Genomic DNA, 20,767 nt, shown 5'->3' with positions numbered 1-20,767 from the left:
GCCATGTCGTAGGGTGGAGGTGCCAATAAAAAGACGGGGTCTCTTTTTAGGGACTTGTCGATTGCAAGATAGCAAGGCAAATGTGTGCCACATTAGAGGCATGGCAAGTTGAATCCTTGCGTGGTTAGCTTCGCTATTGGAATATAATCGTCATTTGATCATGTACTCGAGCCTTGTCGGCATTGCCGACTCTAATCACCCCCCACATTCGCATTTCCTATGGTGCTCCTTTTTTTAACACATGTTTTTGTAATTTGTGTCGATCTTCACTTGCGGAGTTTTGTTCTAGCTGTCGTTTTTGTTGGAGATTCTTGTTGTGCATCACGTTCATTTGCGTCCATCCACGCTTGAAATGATGCAGCAAAGCGCTCGCAATTGATGGCACAACTTCAGTGCTCTTACATCGGCTTCTCTACCCTACCCCTTTCCAATATCTCGCTTCCTTGCTCACTTCACATTTTGCGCATCTCTTCTTGCCCCTTTCCCCCCCTTACCGGGTAAGGGAGGATCATGGAGCTTTAGTCCGCATTACGTTATGGCTACACAACTACTTCCCCTGCTAACCCTAGCAAGCAGAGAGATTTCCCCTCTTAACGCTCCGACCCTAGTGATGATGGCTCCAAAACCCTTGAGGCATTTCCTCAACCCCATTGCTTTTGGTAGTTTTGGATTAAGTGCTCCAAGCAATAGCGCAAATGCTACTCATCCCCAGCTTCCACCGATATCCTATGCTATAGCGGCAAGAACCCTCTCCTCAAACTCAACTCTTAACATCTTCTCTGGACATGCTCAAGGCTTTGGCATCCTCCCCCAACTCCCTACTTGAATCGTGGCTTTGGTTAGTATTCCACTGTCAATGGTTTCTCACCCTACCTCTCTTGGAAAGGATGTGAGACCAATCATCATAATCAGGGTCAATGAGTACCAAGTACACCTTTTCAATTTTTACATCAAAATTTCTATCATGCATCCCCTCAAGGGGGAAATGCAGGAGGTACAGAACACTTGCTAAAAGAGCAAGCTCTTGATCAAACAGATCCCCAAGAAAGCCCCAATCCAAACCCTGAACGAGATTGCTTTGAGATAGAAAGCGAGGTTGTCATCCCAACATGCGAATTAGAGCATTGGTACTCCCAGCTTCAAGAAAAGTAGTTATTGGCCTCTGTCATGGGGTAAGACCATCCATGGAAGCCCTCAAGCAATGGGTCTCCTATATTTGGGAAAAAAAAATCTCAACCCTATCACATCCAATATCTACCGAACAAATATTATTTCTTCTTTGATGATCGTAACTCAGCTTTGCAAGTAGTGAGCCAAGGACAATGAATAATTAGAAACACTCCCCTTTCAGTGTTTAATTGGTACAAGGGATCTAACCCCAAAGGCCCTAAACCAACCAAAGCTTCGGTTTGGGTCGACTTTCCTGACCTACTAGTCGAGTTTTATCCTTGGCTCAAAAATATAGGTAACCATAGTAGAAGAGTTCTGGGACAGAGAACAAGGTCTGGCATCAACCCAAAATGGGACCCACAACTCATAGAAATAGATTTAAATGAGGATCTTAAAACCTCAGTACCCTTCAGAGATTCTAATTGCAATTACCTTCATCTCCAAACCTTGATCTACAAAAAATCTCCCTAATTCCTGGACCCCTTGGGAGATTGGCCAATAGTCTTTTAGAGAGATTAATTCTTATTGGTTCTTTTATTAAGTGTTTTTAAATGAATTAAACTATATTTACTCTAGCCTGATTCTCATTGGTCGACCTCTATGGCCATCCAATAGGATTTGCATGCACCTTGTGGGAAATTGGGCTAAGGAGCTGACATGTGTCCATTAATGCCCTTTGTGTAAAGGGGCTTGCATGAGTGTGTGTGTGTGTGTGTGTGTGTGTGTGTGTGTGTGTGTGTGTGTGTGTTTCTCTCTCATCCCCTACTTACAGGGCTCGCCCCCTCCTCTTTAGGAGTCTTTAAAGACTTTTTGCACACTACAAAGCATTCAATTTTCCTAAGGAATGACCATTGGACTTAACCTTTGAATTTTGCAACCTTAGCATTTTGGAAGTCTTAATGGGTTGAACCTTAGGTCTTTGAAGCCCATTGTTTGCACATTGCTCTTCTGCAGATGGTCCCCCTTTGGATCCCTATTTTCCCTCCTTTGGATCCCTACTGTTACCAGCCTGCTAGCCTTACCAATAATCTAGCTTTTTCTCCCCTGGTACTTTCCTATATTAAATGATCAATTTAACATAAGAAAATCATTTAGGAGAATTAGATATTAGTTATTATGACATTACCTCTCTCTTGAAATCATAGTCGTCCTCGACTATGGGGGTAGAGAAGATAAAGCCTATTCATTAGTCCTTTTTCTAGCGGGTAGAGGATCCCTATCTTACCCTACGACATCGTTCCAGAATGGATGACTAATCCATTTGGCACTTGAGAGCCTAAGGCTTTCGCAAGCATGTCTACGCATTAGTCCTATCAATCTTCCATAGTAGAGTGACAAGCTCTACTTGGTGTTTGGGAGACATCGTCTCCGCAAACTTGATCCTAAGCATGCATACTACTTAACATTTGTGAACAATAAAGAAAAAGGGAGTCTTATAAAACAAAAACTTTGTTCATTTTAAACATTTTTACATTTGCTTACTCTAGGGAAGCATTGTAAGCATTGACAAGGTTTAGTTTATCCTTTAATTGTATGCCTTCCATCCATCTAGCATCTTCAAAAGGATAATTCTTAAACTTAATAAGATACTGTCCAATAGTCTTACCGCCTCTTAATACCTTGTCTTCATGTCGGAGAATGGACTCGGGCTGCAACACCTCTTCTTGGTCCTCGATCTCCGGTCGGGGTCTTCAATAGTTGGTTCTTGAGGTGGCTCTCCTTTCTAAGGCTTTAGTAGGCTCACATGGAAAGCATTGTGTATGAGCCAATGGTTAGGCAACTTGAGTTGATAGGCCATCTCATTGATTGGTTGAAGAATCTGGAAGGGACCATAGTACCTTTTTGCTAACTTAGCATAGTACTTTTGGTGTCCCTTAGGATTCTTGCCCGTCGTGTGCCTTAATCGACCCTTGAGAAATTTAAGCAAGACCCAATCATTTTCTTTAAAGGCTTGCGCTCTTCTGTGCTTATCAGCAGTACCCTTTTGCCTTTGTTGTGAGATAGCATCCTTAATCTTTTGGAAAGATTCTTGTAGGTCTCGGCTATACTCATCTGCAGCGAAGATCTTCCCGTGTACCTTAAGTGCGGCAGGGGACTTTTTGATCTTCCCTCAATTACCTGAAAAGGTGCTTTTCCTGTGGAGGTATGTATAGTATTATTGGAGGCATACTCCACTAAGGGTAACTACTTCTCCCATTTGGACCTTTGATCTACTTCCGTTACGTAGGCTTTTAATAGATCAAGAATTGTTAGGTTAGCTATTTCACTTTGGCCATCCATTTGCGGATGATAGGCCGAAGAGAAGTTTAGCCTTGTCCCTAAATTATCAAAGAGACCCTTCTAGAAATTACTGGTCATTCTAGGATCTCTATCCGACACTATGGACATCGGCAAGCCATGGTACTTGAAGATTTGTGATATGAAGAGGGTTGCCATTTGATGGGCTTTGATAGTCTTTTTGACAGGTGTAAAATGAGCTTGTTTGCTGAACCTGTCTACTATCGTCCATACTCCCGTATTCCCATGGATAGACTTAGGCAATCCAAAGACAAAATCCATGGATATGCTCTCCCATGGTGAATGAGGGATGGCAAAGGTTGAAGCAATCCACGTTGCTTTCCTCTATCAAACTTTGTCTTTTGGCATACCACACATTTAGAAACATACTCTTGTATGTTTGCTTTCATGGTAGGCCAATAGAAATATGTTTCAATCTCTTTTAAGGTAGTCGGAATCCCTGTATGCCCCGCATAAGGAGGAGCATGAGATTCATACATTACTTTCTCACGTAGTGAGTTAGCAATGCATAGTCTATTTCCATAGAGAAGATAACCATCTTGTAAAGTAAATGGTTCCTCTTTCTTCCCCAGTGCAAGGGCTAAAATCACATCTCTAAAATTGGGATCAATAGCGTACTCATCTATCATAGAAGATAAATCATTGTGAGTTGCTATGGAAACCGCATTCACTCTCGGCCGTCTTGAGAGTGCATCAGCTACTTGATTATGCTTGACAGCAATGTGAGCAATATGAAAATGAAATTACAAAAGAAAATTTGCCCACCTCATTTGTTTGTCGGAGAGCTTGGTCTGTGTCACGAAGTATTCAAGGCTTTGGTGATCCGTCAACAGAATGAAAGGAGTCCCCAGTAAATAGTGCTTCCACGAGTCTAAGGCATGTAGAACTGCGAGGAGTTCTTTTTCATATATGCTTAGAGCTTGCTCAACAGGGTCGAGCCTTTGACTTTCATAGGCTATGGTGTGCCCTTCTTGGAGCAAAACAACTCCAAGGCAATCACCACAAGAGTCACATTGGACCTCAAATGGCTTTGAGAGATCCACCAGTGTAAGCACAGGTTGAGAGACAAGCTTTTAAAAAGCATTGTTCTCCTTGGCAGACCACGTATACCTAACGTTTTTCTTTGTTAGGTCATGTAATGGTCTTGCTATTAGTGAGAACTTTTCTATGAAGCGTCTATAGTATGCACACATACCTATAAAGCTTCTTAGTTCATGAAGATTCCTTCGATTATGCCATCCTTTTATTACCTCTAGCTTTGATGGATCCATTTGGATGCCATCTTGAGAGATAATGTGACCTAAATACTGAATCTCTTGTAAGAAAAACTCACTTTTCTTTCGATTAACATAAAGTTTATTCTCTCGTAAGACTTGAAATATTACCTGGAGGTGTTGCTTGTGTTCGTCTAGTGAATTAGAGTAGATGATGATATCATCAAAGAACACTCCAGTAAAGGTTCGGTGAGGCCTGAATAGATTCTCCATTAAGCGGTTGAATGTGGATGGTGCATTGGTCAAGCCAAAAGGCATGACAATGTATTTGTAAAGACCAAATGTAGTGCGAAATGTGGTCTTTACAATGTCTTGATCAAGTATCCTTATTTGATGGTAGCCACTTTTTAGGTCAATCCTACTGAAGTAGGTAGACCCTTGTAGCTTATCAAATAGGTCTTCTACTCGTGGAACGGGAAACCTACTTTTGATAGTGATCCTATTTAGTGCTCTATAGTCGACACACATACGATATGTGCCGTTTTTCTTTTGCACTAATAACACGGGTGAGCAAAATGGAGATGAGCTAGGCCTAACCATGCCCTTCTCAACTAACTCATGCACTTGCCGCATGATCTCCTCTTATTGAGCTTGAGAAACTGTATAAGAAGGTTTATCAGGCGGTGCACTTCTTAGAAGAAGTTCAATTGCATGGTCATCATTGCCTCCTTTAGGAGGTAGTTCACAAGTGATGTCGTCAATAAAAACATCTTGAAATCCCTTGGGAAAATTGGATAACTCTAATTCCTTGTGATTATTTATTTTTTCTTTTGCTAAAGCATTAGGTTCATTTTGAAAATCTTTAACAACAATCATGTACACGGAAATAGAGCTCTTTATTGACTTATTGAAAGCTTGCATATGTACAATGGGTATGGTGTTACCCAACTCCGTGGCATCTATGTACATATCTTTTTCCCTGAACCTAAAGTAGATTTTTCTTTCAGGGAATTTAACATTGGTAGCCATGCGATCAAACCATGGTGCCCCTAGGATTACATCCTCGTGCTTGAGAGGAGAGATAAATAAGTCCTCTTTGTCCACATAGCTTTGGACATGGAGCCTCAATTTCCCAATTAAGGGAGTGATTGAAGCTTCTTGCCCCTGGAAAGCATTATCGGTGGGTAGGACATCTCCCATCTCATAGGCTTGGATGCCTAGCTTGGTTGCCAACTCTGTGGATATGAAATTGTGAGAAGAACCAAGGTCAAAGAGAATAAAAGCATCATGTTCTCTTACCTTTCCCCAAGCATGGCATAGAGGAGATCCTTTGTGGTGAGCTTCATCTTCTTGGATTTCGACCAAGGTAGCTCTAGGAGGCTCATGGTGGGTGTTCTTTTGGGGCAAGCGCGGTACACATGCCCTTGCTCACCGCATTTGAAACAACGGTTATCCTTGCGATAACGCTCAAGCTCTTCAAGAGAGAGTTTATTTTTGCCTTTATAAACTCCCTTCTCCTTAGCTTTGTTGCTATTGGAATTGCCCTTAGGAGACTTTTGGACATTGTCCTTCCCCTTAGGCTCATTGGAACCCTTGTTTTCCATGGGCTTAAGATTTCTCTCAACCCCTTTTTGGAAATTGATTTGTGAAGCCACCATAGTATGGTGTATGACCGCAGATAGGGTGTGTGGCCTTTGGGAGTTAACATACTCCACCATATCCTGCACAAAACTGTTGTTTTTGCTCTCCAAAATCCATCTTTTTAAAGACAGTGGCTTTGAGATGTAAGTCCCAAAACTTGTCTACATATTTGTGAATGGATTCGTAGGGAGAGACCTTCAAGCTCCGCCATCCGGTGAGTAATTTGTCTTTAGCATCGGTGGCCAAAAACTGCTTTATGATTGAAGCTCTAAAAGATTTCCATGTTTGTGGAGCTTCACCGTCTACATGGTGTAGCTTAGAGGACTCCGTGAAGCCCTCATCTCCAAACGCCGCATCGAATTATTGGATGAAGACCAAGACTTTTTCCGTAGCACCAAAGGTGCCATCGTAGGTAAGGAAAGAGATGTTCTTTCCTCCCTCTTTGAACTTCTTGAGCTTGGACGACCTCTTCCATGCGGCATAGAATATCCTATGGCCTCTTCTTTTTGGTGGTTCAAAATTTGCACCATCGCTTTCTTCAGAAGATGAAGAACTTAAGGAAGATGGAGAAGAGGGTGACCTCTTTCTCGCCTTTTTCTTGCCTTGTTCGTCTTTGTCTGCACCATCACTTTTTTCATAAGAGGAAGAGGATGAAGAAGATGGAGAAGAGGGTGGCCTCTTTCTCACCTTTTTCTTCTCTTGTTTTTTGAGACATTTTACAATATAATACTTTGTGTTCCTTCAATAACTTGCTGGTGCAATGAAGATGGAAGATTCAAGCACCATGCACACACTTATAAAACACAACATCAATTCCCTCACGGTCTCAAACCCAAGACCTCACACACCTTCAAAGATGGTGAGAGCTAGCGGGGTATGAGAGTAGATTGAGAGGAAGAAGGAGTATTCTTACGAGAAAGGAGTATATCTCCTCTCATAATCTCTCATAATAGCTTAGCATAGCTTAGTAATTAGCAGGGTAGAGGAGATGAGCATGCATTGAAGCTTGGCTCTTGGCTGGATTTGCATCACAAAGCCAAGAGTTGTTGGTGTACGCCTCCCTTCTCACAAGCTTGGAGTTGATGATGAGCTTTCCATTAAAACTTGAGTGAGAGAGACAGAGAGAGAGAGAGAGAGAGAGAGAGAGAGAGAGAGAGAGAGAGAGAGAGAGAGAGAGAGAGTGAGAGTGAGAGAGTTCGTGCTTCACACATGAGATTGTGTGAGTGTGTGTGTGTGTGTGTGTGTGTGATAATGCCTTGCCAAAATCTGCCCCCTCTCTCTCTCATGGTCGACCCCTCTTGCAATTGACTCATGCTGGCACCCCGTTGGACCCTACAAAGCTTAGCCAATCATAATTGAGAAGCATAAGTGATAGCCTTGTGACATGTGTCCCCGTTTCCCCTTTTGTGAGAGCTTTAGGTAATTAAATTAATGCAATTAAACTCTCATTGGACCCCTTTGTCTTCTGGCCCAATAGAAATCAGGCAAGCCATTGGGTGATTGAATGCTCATTGGACCCCTTGGGGACTGGCCAATAGTCTTCTAGAGCGCTCAATTCTTATTGGTTCTTTTATTAAGCGTTTTTAAGTAAATTAAACTAGATTTACTCTAGCCTAATTCTCATTGGTCCACCTCTATGACCATCCAATAGGATTTGAATGCACTTTGTGGGCAATTGGGCTAGGGAGCTGACATGTGTCCACTATACCCTTTGTGTAAAGGGGCTTGCATGAGTGTATGTGTGTGTTTCTCTCTCATCCCCTACTTAGAGGGATCGCCCCCTCCTCTTCAGGATTCTTTGAAGATGTTTTGCACACTACAAAGCATCTAATTTTCCTAAGGAATGACCATTGGACTTAACCTTTGAATTTTGGAACCTTAGCATTTTGGAAGTCTTAATGGGATGAACCTTAGGTCTTTGAAGCCCATTGCTTGCACATTGATCTTCTACAGATGGTTCCCCTTTGGATCCGTATTTTCCATCCTTTGGATGCCTACTGTGGCCAGTCTACTAGCCTTACCAATAATCTAGCTTTGGTACTTTCCCATATTAAATTATCAGTTTAACATGAGAAAATCATTTACGAGAATTAGATATTAGTTATTATGACAATAAGGGCCCAAATTGAGGACCTAGAATCCTCAAATCCACCCAATAGCCCTCCCTCCCCTCCCCTTCTAGAGCTTAAAGAGAAGTTAGAGAATGAGGAGATACTCGTAGCTAGAGCTTCCATCCATTGGACCAGGGACCATTGGACAGGCAAGATTGATAGTCCTGATAAACAAATGTTTTCTCTTCTTAAAAGGAAACAAAATGAAGACTTAATCCCTTTTTTAGAGGATCATGATGGTATTCTGGCTAAATCTCATCCTGAAAACAATTGCATTGCTAGGAGGTACTTTTCAGACATTATTTCAAAACCCCCCTGGAGGGGGTTGACCAGAATGAGGCTAGGGCTCAAATAGCCAGAATAAGGAAAAAAAGTATTCCCCTCAAAAGGCCCAGATTCTGAATCATCCCCTTAACAGGGGGGGTTGAAAGAAGCCATTCTTGCCCTTAAACTTGGTAAGTCACCAGGGCTTGATGGTCTGTCCAATGAGTTTTATTACCATACTCATGAATCCATCATCCCCTATCTTCTAGCCATATGGATGGAAGCTCTAGCTGTTGGTGCTCTCCCCACTTCTATTAACATAGGGGTAATCAAGCTTATGCACAAGAGGGGAGGTAAAGAGGAGATAGGCAATTGGAGGCCCATAACATGTCTGACTTTTGTATATAAGATATTTTCTCTAGCTTTAATAAAGAGAATTAGCCCTATCATGCATCAGATATTCCTGCATGAACAAAAAGGTTTTATCAAAGAAAGATTTATCTTAGACTCTATAATCATCTTGTGGAAATAAGTAGAATATGCTCAAGAAAGTGAACATGAATTTATCTTCTTTAAGATAGATTTTGATAAAGCTTATGACAGGATCCAGTGGGATTTTATCTTCCAATCGCTACATGATATGGGCTTTGGCAAGAAATTTATCAAATCGAACCTTGCGTGTTGAAGACTACAATTGAATGCCTATAGCCTCTCATCAAGGCTAATCATAACCGGCTTTACAAAGTAGGTGAACTATAGTTCAACGCTTTTACTTATCCCAGGTAGACAAAATGGCATAGGTAGCCCTAGACCAATCTCATTTCTTTCAAGCGTATAGATCATCACTTTGCTGTCTTGTATAATCTCTGAGAAGCTTGCCACATCAAGATCTCCTTCAAACACACGGCGGTTCCTCGCCTGCCATATATGGTGAAAGACAAAGTACTTGACAGTTTGAGTGCAGATAAGAAGAGCAAGACTTCCCATCTTTTTGTCATCAAGGAACTCAGTCTTGAAGAACGTGATTTGCCATGTACTTTGGACCCACTTGCAGATTTTCCCAGCCATAAGCTTTTCATTTCCTACACCATCACTTTTGCATTTGAGATTTCACTTTTTCATTTGAGATGTTTTGCAAGGGTTTTCCTTTTTTTCCAAATGGTGGGGACCTAATTAAAGAGAAGAAAACTTTAAAGGTATTCCGAATGACTACACTACAAAATTTCAAAAAATTCATCCATGAGGTTCGAAGGAATATTTGAATTTGAAAGGAAAAGAAAACCAATATCGCTATCATCCTTGTTTCCCGAAGCCCACCATTCTCTCTCTCTCTCTCTCTCTCTCTCTCTCTCTCTCTCTCTCTCTCTCTCTCTCTCTCTCTCTTTGGGCCTTCACATGTAGCATCTATGTCTCTTCCTATCTATGTTTCATGTGTAGCACTAAGTTGTAATCTGCAGTAGGAGAGAAACCTTGTGACGGCACCCCTCCAATTCTAGGGCTCACTCTTTGGTAATGCCAACACATCGCATATCTTGGCCTCACATCAGCACATAAAAAATATATCTCTCTCCCTTCAATTCCGAGCTTGCACATGACGTGAATATCTCTCTCTCTCTCTCTCTCTCTCTCTCTCTCTGTGTGTGTGTGTGTGTGTGTGTGTGTGTGTGTGTGTGTGTGTGTGTGTGTGTGTGTGCCATTTCCCCTCTTTTTCTTCTCAAAGGGAAAGGAATCATTTGTTCAATTTCTGCTTAATGAAACCATTTGCTAAGGTTTAACACACCTACCCTAGATTCTATGGAATTTGCAAATTCAAGAGGAAAAGAGCTTGCCTTGTTGCTATCATCAACTCTGCAGAGCCCTCATGACTCGCCATCGCCACCTCTGCACAATCATGTCCCCTTCTCCATTCCCTCGATGTGAAACTCTCAAAGGTACACCAAAGTAGGGATCTCACAGGGAGATCTATGCAGAGAGTTTTACAAGAAAATGGGCTCTTCAATCTTCCCAATGTCTCCTCTGTAGGGATCTTTAAATGACTATTATGCAGCAAAGAATAAAATCATTTGGCCATGGAACCTTCAAAAGCTTCTTTGTTGGAGGGCGTGGGTCTAAGGTTCGAGCTCCGTGCGCGATGCCTTTGAGTTGAGGACACTATCTACTATCTTTTCCAATCGAATGAGCATCAAAAGTGGAATCTCGTGAGATTCCAACTAATGGAGCAAGTATATAGCCAATATATAGTGAGATTGGGGAGCCCTAATTGGACATAGTTGGAAAACCATGACAATGTGGATGCATAACAATTAGAGGAGGGTCTCCTCTCTATATGACACGTCACAAATATTGAGTGGATCAAGGGTGGGCATGCATCTGACAAGTGTGGGTGTAATCAACATCGTGGATATGGAGACCCAAGTTAACAAATATCACATGAGTACCCAAATTTATCAATTTTTTTGAATTCACATCTTGTCTGCATTTACAAATCCATGCGTACTTCCATTATTTTCAAAAAGAGTGCATGGGGTGAATGGCTAGGGCATTGGCTACCAAGCAAGGTGTCGTAGGTTCAGGTCTTAGGTGAATTTACATTTTCCATGTCCCAAATTTACAATTTGTGCATCTGATGATCGGATTTCGCTCGTAGTTTTCCAGTTGCACTCCCACCTTTGATTCCCTCAACATTCTGGCATGTCAAATAGAGAGGATCTATGGAGGGTGAGGACAAGTGCACGCAGTGGGTGCTGTGCATGCAATAGTTCTACCAATGACCTGATTCAATGGACGTAGTGGTGGTTCTACATGGGATGAGGGGACTAGCTTGAAGATTGTGGGCACATGTTTGAATTGATGTTGCGTAGAGTAGACATTGCAACATAGCATGTCCAAGTAGATCCATGCCAAGGAGTGCTAGCAATTATTCTCTCTCTCTCTACATTGCTATGCTTCTCTATCCCTCTTCACCCCATTGAATAAATGCATTGCTATGCTTCTCTGTCCCTCTTCCCTTATCATATAAATACATAAGGTGTAACAAAATTAGGCTAGTAACATTGATTGTAGCGGAATTAAACTGGTAGTAGTGAGCATTTCACTAAGAGATTTCCTAATGAAGATAGAGAAAGGAGTGGTTGATTGAAGTTAACAATATAAACATTACACCTAGTTAGCTTGGCATGAACAATACTTGTAAAAGAGAAAGAATTAGAGAAATTGACAACAGTTGAGGAGCCGGTCCCCCCTCCAAAAGGTTTTTGTATTATATGTTGTCCCATAAAGAGAGACTTGGTACAATACATTCTTTCTGTTCCTTAACACTAGAATGGTAACAGGACACTTTTATGTCCTGTTAAGTGACCATTTTGCTTAATTATTTGAAGAGTATGAAAATGAATTTCTAGGTGCTATATATCCACAAAGTTGCCTTATGAGCTGAAAAAAACTTAGCATTTTTTTTGGAGTATCGATCTCACCATTAACCTTACTCTTGCACAACATTTTTGAACCTAAACTGTGTGAAAAAACGGGTCCTGTTTTTGGCTTTTTTTCAATTTTTGGCAACTATAACACTCTAAACTTTATGTTTGTGAGGTTTAGATGGCTAGAGGTTAGGCCTTCATAGTTCTCAACATGTTTTGATGCTTGTAGGGAGAGCTAAGTGTTAAAATTGAAAGTTATGACCAATTTAGAAGAATTGCATAATCCTGTTTTTTTGGCCAAAATTAGCACTTTTATGATTTTTTTGCTGACTTTCTTGATATCCAAATTCAATTTTGATTGTGTAAGTGTAATGTATAACATAAAGCTAATCTTCCTTGAGTTTTGGGGGACCTAATATGCTACATAGCATAGTATATGATGATGGTTGAGTTTTTTGATTGCTGAAAAATACGATACATTTTAAAGTAGCAAGTATAACTTTCTCAATATTGCTAGTTTCTTAGGCCAATTGTGTGTATTTTGTAGGTAGTAACCATATCTAATCATAGACTACAAACTTGGCTAGATATTGAGTAGTTTCTATGGGTTTCTAGAGGTCATAATGCTAAAACCAGTTTTTTCCTGTTTGCTGTATTTAGCACTTTATCATTGCCCCCAAGGTTCCAATTGTAAGAGATCCATTATCCTTTCGACATGCTCCATGGCTCCTTTTGAATCCAAAGGCCCAAAGGGAACTAAGAAAACCTCTATATAGTATCTGTATTGAGTGTGACTATAGAAACTTTGATGATAGGTCAGCAGAATGGCAAAACTGCAACTTTTTTGTACCTATTTTTTTGCCCAAAAGAAAATTAGTGAGGTAAAAGCAACCATATGTTTTGGTAACCAACCCATTGAAGTTAACGGGGCATTTTATCTCAAGTCCTACAAAAATCCCCACTCTTATTTATATTTTATCTCAGGTCCTACAAAAATCCCCACTCTTATTTATATGCAATCAACCGTAAGAAATTGCTGTTTTGGGAAAAATGCACTGGTCCATCAACTTTGGAGGCTTGTAGTGACCAAGGGATGAGAAAAATTACAAGTTTCTCATTTTTTCCATATGTAGTAGTTATTGAACTATAAGCTCATGAAAGGATTTTTCAAAATGAGTGGATCTACTATGGTTTTGGAATTTTTTCCCAAAACCCTGAAAGGACACTTTTATGTCCTGTTAGGTTACCATTCTAGTGTTAAGACCTTGTTAATGCCATGAAGATGGAAATCTTCATGCACCAATATTATGCCCAAAACAACAACTAAAGTTACTTGAAATAGACATGAACTTGTCCCCAACCTCAATCCCAACACCTCAAACACCTTCAAAGGTGACGAGGGCTGGTAGGGAGTGAGGAAAGTGAAAAGGAAGAAGATGTAGCATAGGATAAAGAAGTATTCTCCTTACATATCATCACTTTTAGAGCATAGCTTAGCATATTGATGAAGATTAAGAAGATGATGAGCATGCTTTGAAGCTTGACTCTTGCTCGAATTTGCATTCCATAGCCAAGAGATGCTAGTGTAGGCTCTCTACTTCTCAAGTTTGGAGAAGGAGATGATTTTTTGCTTAACACACAATGAGAGAGAGTGTGTGTGTGTGGGATCATGGGCTACAAGAGAGAGAGAGAGAGAAATTGACCTTCCTTTTTTACTCTAGCTCAAAGCCCACTGGCCCAAGCTTGGGGCTAACCAATGAAAGGCCTAGGTCAAATCAAGCAAGGGGTGTAGCATTTAGACAAGTGTCCTTCTTTCCCCCTTTGAGAGAGAGCTTGATTCATTAATTATCTGAAGGTAAATTCTTATTGGCCAATAGGAGTTAAGATTGCATGGTTTGCTCAATTCTCATTGGACCCCTTGATAGACTTTCCAATAGGAATAAAGGGAGTTGTGATATTATTGGTCCTTTTTATTGGCCTTTCCATAAAGTTTAAGCTTAATTTAATTAAGCTTAATTCTCATTGGTTCTTTCCATAGGCCATGCAATTGCACTCAAGCTCAATTAGGGGCAACTTGGCTAGGGACCTGACATGTGTCCTTTATGCCTCATGTGGAAGGGTGACTCTTAGGGGGTGTGTGTGTGTTCTTTCTCATGCTCCTAGATATAGGGCTCACTCCCTCCTTTGTAGGACTTGTGTTGACTATTTGGCTTAAGTACCTCAAGTTGGCCAAAGTCTTACCTAAAGCTTCTAGGCCTAAGGACTTTTAACACTAACCTTTGGAGGATTTTAATGAACCTTAACCTAAGGTCTTTTAAAGCTCCATTAGGTGTACATTGATCTTTGGTAGACCTCTCTCCATTTAGACCCTTATTGAGATAAGCTTATCTCTATTCTTGGTCCCCTGCTAAGAATGGGTCTAGCAGCATATATCCATATCCTAACTCTTGTTCCCATTTATCTTCCCATATTGAATGATCATTTCAATATGAGAAAATCATTCGGGACATCCAGATATTAGATTTTATGACATCAGGTATAATTTAAAGCATCAATTTACAATATTATCAACTTTTTTCTTTGCAATGCAACCTACAATGGAGTGCATTCTCCAACAAATGACAATAGCATGAAGATTTGAGTCAAAATGAGTCAAATCTATAACACATTTTGAGAAGCCAAAACAAACGATTCAACAAAATTTTTTCCTTTGTTCTACAACGTGAAAATTTCTCTTCTTCTTCTCCTTCTCCTTCTCTCTCTCTCTCTCTCTCTCTCTCTCTCTCTCTCTCTCTCTCTCTCTCATTGCTTGGGCAAGGGTGAGAGAGAGAGAGAGAGAGAGAGAGAGAGAGAGCTTGTGCTCACCCTTTATCAAAACATATTAAAATGGTATTTCTAATGGCTTCAAAAAAAATTAAAAGGTGCTTTTAATTCAAAGATTCCACTCAAAAACAAACAAAACCATGCTTTAATCTATAGCACCTAACGACAGGCAACGAGGAAGCACATAGATTTGCAACAATATTACCTAAGAAAGATGAATACAACATTGAGAGAGAGAGAGAGAGAGAGAGAGAGAGAGAGAGAGAGAGAGAGAGAGAGACGCTAAAGAAAACTTAGAAGAAAACACTAAAAGAAAAATGAAGAGCAAAGAAACACCTATTTATATGGACACAAAAGGTCTTTTGATTTTCCATCTTCATTTGTCTTTTGACATTCCACCTTCATTCGTCTTTTGACTTTCCACCTTCATGTGTCTTTTCATTTCCTAAACTCACGCTTCACTTATGCACTTAATATGTTTTGAAAGATTTTTTTTTCTTCTGAGATGGGGGAGACCTAATCGTTTGCTTTGGACATATAATTGTGTTTGGCACGTCATGAGAGACAATCCAAATTGAATATACAAATCTTTGGGGAGAAAAATCAAGATCCATTAGATTAGGTTGATGTTCTAATCTTCTCTAGAATTATTATTATGTAATGTGTTGATCCATTTTAATGTTTCTTTTATAAAAAAAGAGAGTAGGCAAGTTTCCTTGCTTGTGGGAGTTTGCACAATCCTCCCCAAAGTTTTATGTACGTGTAAATATATCGTACGTAGGGTAGCATATCATTTTTAGCTCATTCATTTCATTGCTTTATCAATTCTATGTAAATAATTTACTGGCTTTATATGTAACCTTTTAATACAACATTCATTTGGTACTTGTTGTAACTCGGGCAACATTGTCAGCTAAAACCTCCTCTATGTGCACTCTAAGAAACTACATTGGCAAGAAACTGTTGCTCCAAATTCATTGGTTTAGAGGTTCCTTCCCTAGCTGCTACTGGTATCTCTTGCACTCAATGTGTTACAAGAGACTGCTCTTGGCATACATATTGTCATAAAATTTAATATCTAACCAAACCAAATGATTTTCTCATATTAAGTTGATCATTAATGTGGGAGAATAAATGGGAACAAGGGTTAGAATATAAACATGTGCTTATGGATCTATCTAAACACAAGGCCAAAGTCAAAGGGTCCAAATAATTAAATATAGTGGTTATGTTGCTACCGCTAACTAAGTTCAGCCTCTATGTTCTTAAAGTAGTCTCATAAAAATGTTCACTCTAGTTCTCTTAATTTCGCTTTTCTGAAAGTTCATATTGTTAGGTAAAGGCAGTGTGCCTCACAGTGCTTTGCCCATGTCTGCTAGCCAGTGTCCAATCGCCCACATTTATCTACATACAAAGAATAAGGAGCTCTCACTCATTCTCACATAGTGCTCATATAGTGAGATTTGGGCCCGGGGCAGTCACTTATCAAAAGACCCCTATATCACGTGCATTCAAGAGGACCTAATTAATAATACCCCATATACATACTATCCTTACACTGTGAGCCTATTTAAAAACCCCCACCCCCCTCTGTATGTATACATTTTTATACATTTTGGTCTTTTAATAATCCTCTCCGGTTAACTCACGTGATATCATACACATTCTAAAAAGTGACTGCCCCAGGGATTTGGGAGCTCCACCCCACATCCTGTGTTGTGCTCTCTCTCTCTCTCTCTCTCTCTCTCTCTCTCTCTCTCTCTCTCTCTCTCTCTCTTATCCTTCGCACTCTCCGCACGCACGCACACTCACAATTGGTATCAGAGCTTTGGCTTCGCGACAGATGGAGTGCTAGAGAGAAGTGAGCTTTCGGCTATGGTGAGCTCACTTTCGGTGGAAGCTTGAGATCGGTGAGAAACCACCAGATTTGTGCTCATGGAAGCTTGAAGGACATTCCCAAGCTTGAGAGAAGGGTGTATTGCAAGAATGTATGCTTTTTTGCAGCCATACTTGTAGGAAGAATGCAGATATTCATTTCCGCAGGTCATTTTTCGGGCTCCAAAACAATGTTTTTTGCATAACTTTTGGATACGGAATGCGATTTATGCAAGGTTAGGGTGTAACCTAGGATTTTGGTATTCTTCGAATGCAATAGTGATGTCCATTTGGACCGATTTTGAACTCTAAAGTTTTTGTAACAGAAGCTGTTTATTGTGTGTCGAGGATTCCATACATGGTTTGCTCTCGGATGTGAGAGTGGTATTGGCTGCAAGTTTGCTCACAGGTGGGAAGATACGATGTATGATTTGTGTGGTTTGATGCTCAGGGAGACTCATATGATTGCATTTTGAGCTTGGAAATGTATGTCTCAAGCATGTTTTTTGACAATCACATGTAGAGCAGGTATTTGTGTACTAGATTTGCAGGTGTTTGCAATGATGTATGTAAATTGTGGATATTGGTGCATGCATTTGAAGTGCGGTTTGATGAGCTTTGGTTGCTCATGGTTTTGAGTGAGCAGTCACTTTGGTTACTGGTTTTGTAGCCGTTTTGCTGACAAAACTCTGGTGACATTTTTCCATCAATTTTATGCGCATCATTGGTGCGATCGAAATTGAGATTGTTTGTAGCACTCACGATTTGCGTGCAGTTTTTCCCCTTTTGGGTGGTGCATCGCGAGCATGTTTTGCTTTGCATTTTTGATCCCGAGCTGTGAGTGCTCGACCATTTTGGAGCTTCCAGTTTTGACTCCCAGCTCTACAGGTTGAGTCTAGTACTCCCACAGGTGTTGCCATTAGCAATTGCGGACATCTTCTACACTGTTTTGGCTTGCATACCGGTTTTGACACAACATGTATCTTGAGCTTTTGATTTGTGTATGCTTTTGTGGGATAGTGGCTAGAGTTTACTTGCCATAGTTTGTGATCGAGATTGGCTCTCACATTGACAGGTTTTGTCAGTTTGGACACAGTTTGGTGTTCTTGTACCCACTCTCGCAGGAGTGAAGAGTTGTGTATGCTATAATTTTCTGGCACATTTTTCATTCATTGACACATTTTGGTAGTACTTTTTTCACTCACATATGTATGTCATTTGTGGTGTTGTTGAGTGATACTCCGGCTAGAGTGGTTTGGCTCTGTGTATGACTTTGTGAGGTGATTCGGGGACGAGTACATTCCAGGATTTCCATTTGGGCATTTGTTGTTGTCTCCATTGCAATCTACTATTGAGTTTTTGCTCCAGTTACAGAGGAGACTCTACCAAAATTTTTCCAGATATGTATGCCTATTGCAGCGGCTAGTGAGCTTGACCATTCACTCACCTTCTTTGCTTGAGACAGTGGTTTTCTCTTGGGTGGGAGAGTCTTGTGATCTCGAGCATTGTTTGTTGCCATATTTTTGGCATGGATATGGAGACGCTTCACGTTAGAGGCGGTTCTCACTCACGATCGTGACTGACATGTTGTTGGCACTGCGGCCACGATGGGCACATTAGATGCCGTTGCTTCATGCGTATGAGGCAACGGAACAGGAAAATGCATGGTTCTACTATGAAGACAGATGCTAGAGAGTATGCATGTGACAGGCATGTCACTTTTGAGTCTAGATTGCCTTCAGACTACTTTGTGTCTTGGGATAGCACATTGTCTATACATTTTCTACTAGATGAGCATTCAGCTTTTCACATGATGTCACATTGTGGTTTGTTTTTCTCTTTCTCTAGTGGGAGACTTGGTTGTGTGCAGTTTGCTGATGGTTCAGTATATGACATAGAGGGTACTCGAGATGTATGCATGTCTTTACCTAGCGGTGCTTTGCTTACACTACGAGATGTACATTATGTACTAGGATTCAGCCAGAGTCTCATTTTAGTGCGTATGATAAGCTACAAGGTTCGACATACTTCAGTAGAATTGACCTTAAAAGTGGCTATCATCAAACAAGGATAGTCAATGAAGATATTGTAAAGATCGCGTTCCGTACAACGTTTGGTCTTTATGAATATCTTGTCATGCCTTTTGGTTTGACAAATGCTTCAACCACGATCAATTGTTTAATGGAGAAACTCTTTAGACCCTACTGCAAATTCATTGGAGTGTTATTTGATGATATCATCATCTACTCCAAGTCCTTAGAGGAACACAAGAAACACCTCCAGGTGATTTTTCAAGCTTTGAGGGAGAACAAGCTTTTTATCAATCAAAAGAAGAGTGAATTTTTTCTTCAAGAGATTCAATACTTAGGTCATATTATCTCTCAAGATGGTATTCGTATGGATATATCAAAGGTGGAGGTAATAAAAGTAGGGTCAAATCCAAGGAATCTACATGAGCTACATAGCTTTATTAGTATGTGTACATACTATAAACGCTTCATAGCAAAATTCTCTCAAATAGAAGGACCGTTACATGACTTAACAAAGAATAATGTGAAGTGCCCATGGACTGCTAAAGAGAAAAATTCTTTTGACAAGCTTAAAGAGAAGCTTACCTCCCAACCAATGCTTATGCTTCCGGATCTCTCAAAGCCATTTGAGATCCAATGTGATGCTTGTGGTGATTGCCTTGGAGCTGTCTTGCTACAAGAAGGGCATGCCATAGAATATGAGAGCCAAAGGCTCAATTTAGATGAATGGGTCTTGGGAATATATGAAAAAGAGCTTTTAGCTCTTCTACATGCCCTAGACACATGAAAGAACTATCTATTGGGGACTCCATTTATTTTGCAAACGGACCACCAAAGTCTCAAGTACTTCATGATGCAAACCAAGCTTTCTGATAAAAAAATGAGGTGGGTAATTTTTTTTTTGCAATTTTATTTTCATATTTCTCACATTGCTGGTAAGAATAATCAAGTGGCCGATGCACTTTCACAACAACCAAGAGTCAAATGGGGTGTCTATAGCAACTCACAATGATCTATCTTATATGATAGATGAGTATGCTACTGACACTGTAGGACTTTAAAGACATAATGTCAGGCCTTGCATTGGGAAATAAAGAAGAACCATTTACCTTGCAGGATGGTTATCTTCTCCATGGCAATAGGCTATGTATTACCCATTCCCTTCATGAGAAATTCATATATGGATCCCATGCTCCTCCCTATGCAGAGCATAGAGGCATTCAACCTACTCTTTGAGGAGTAGAGACGTACTTCTATTGGCCTACCATGAAAGTAGACATACAAGAGTATGTTTCAAAATGTGTGGTATGCCAAAAGACCAAGTATGATAGAGGGAAGCAACCTGGGTTACTCCAACCATTTCCAATCCCTAATCCACCATGGGAGAGTATATCCATGGATTTTATATTTGGATTATCCAAGCCTATCTATGGTACTACGAGAATATGGACATAGCCAACAGATTTAGCAAACAAGCACACTTTATTCGTGTAAAAAAGACTACCAAGGCACACCAAATGGCAATCCTTTTCATATCGCAAATTTTCAGACACCATGGATTGCCAACATCCATCGTGTCAGATAGAGATCCTAGAATGACCAGTAATTTCTATGAAGGTCTCTTTGAAAATCTAGGTACAAGATTGAATTTCTCTTTGGGCTATCACCCACAAACAGATGGCCAAAGTGAGATAGCCAATCTTATGATTCTCGATCTACTAAAGACTTATGTTACAGAAGTAGATCAATGCTCACAATGGGAGAAGGACTTACCCCTTGTAGACTATGCATTCAATAATACTGTCCATACTACTACAAGAAATTCACCTTTTGAGATCATAAAGGGAATACCTAAAAGTCCCTTGCTACTTAAAGTACATGGGAAGATCTTCGCTCTGTTGATGAGTATAGCCTTGACCTAC

The sequence above is a fragment of the Adiantum capillus-veneris genome, chromosome 3 (assembly GCF_014529385.1).
Source record: "Adiantum capillus-veneris isolate H3 chromosome 3, ASM1452938v2, whole genome shotgun sequence".
NCBI lineage: Eukaryota > Viridiplantae > Streptophyta > Polypodiopsida > Polypodiales > Pteridaceae > Adiantum > Adiantum capillus-veneris.
Note: the sequence above shows the minus strand (reverse complement) of the source record.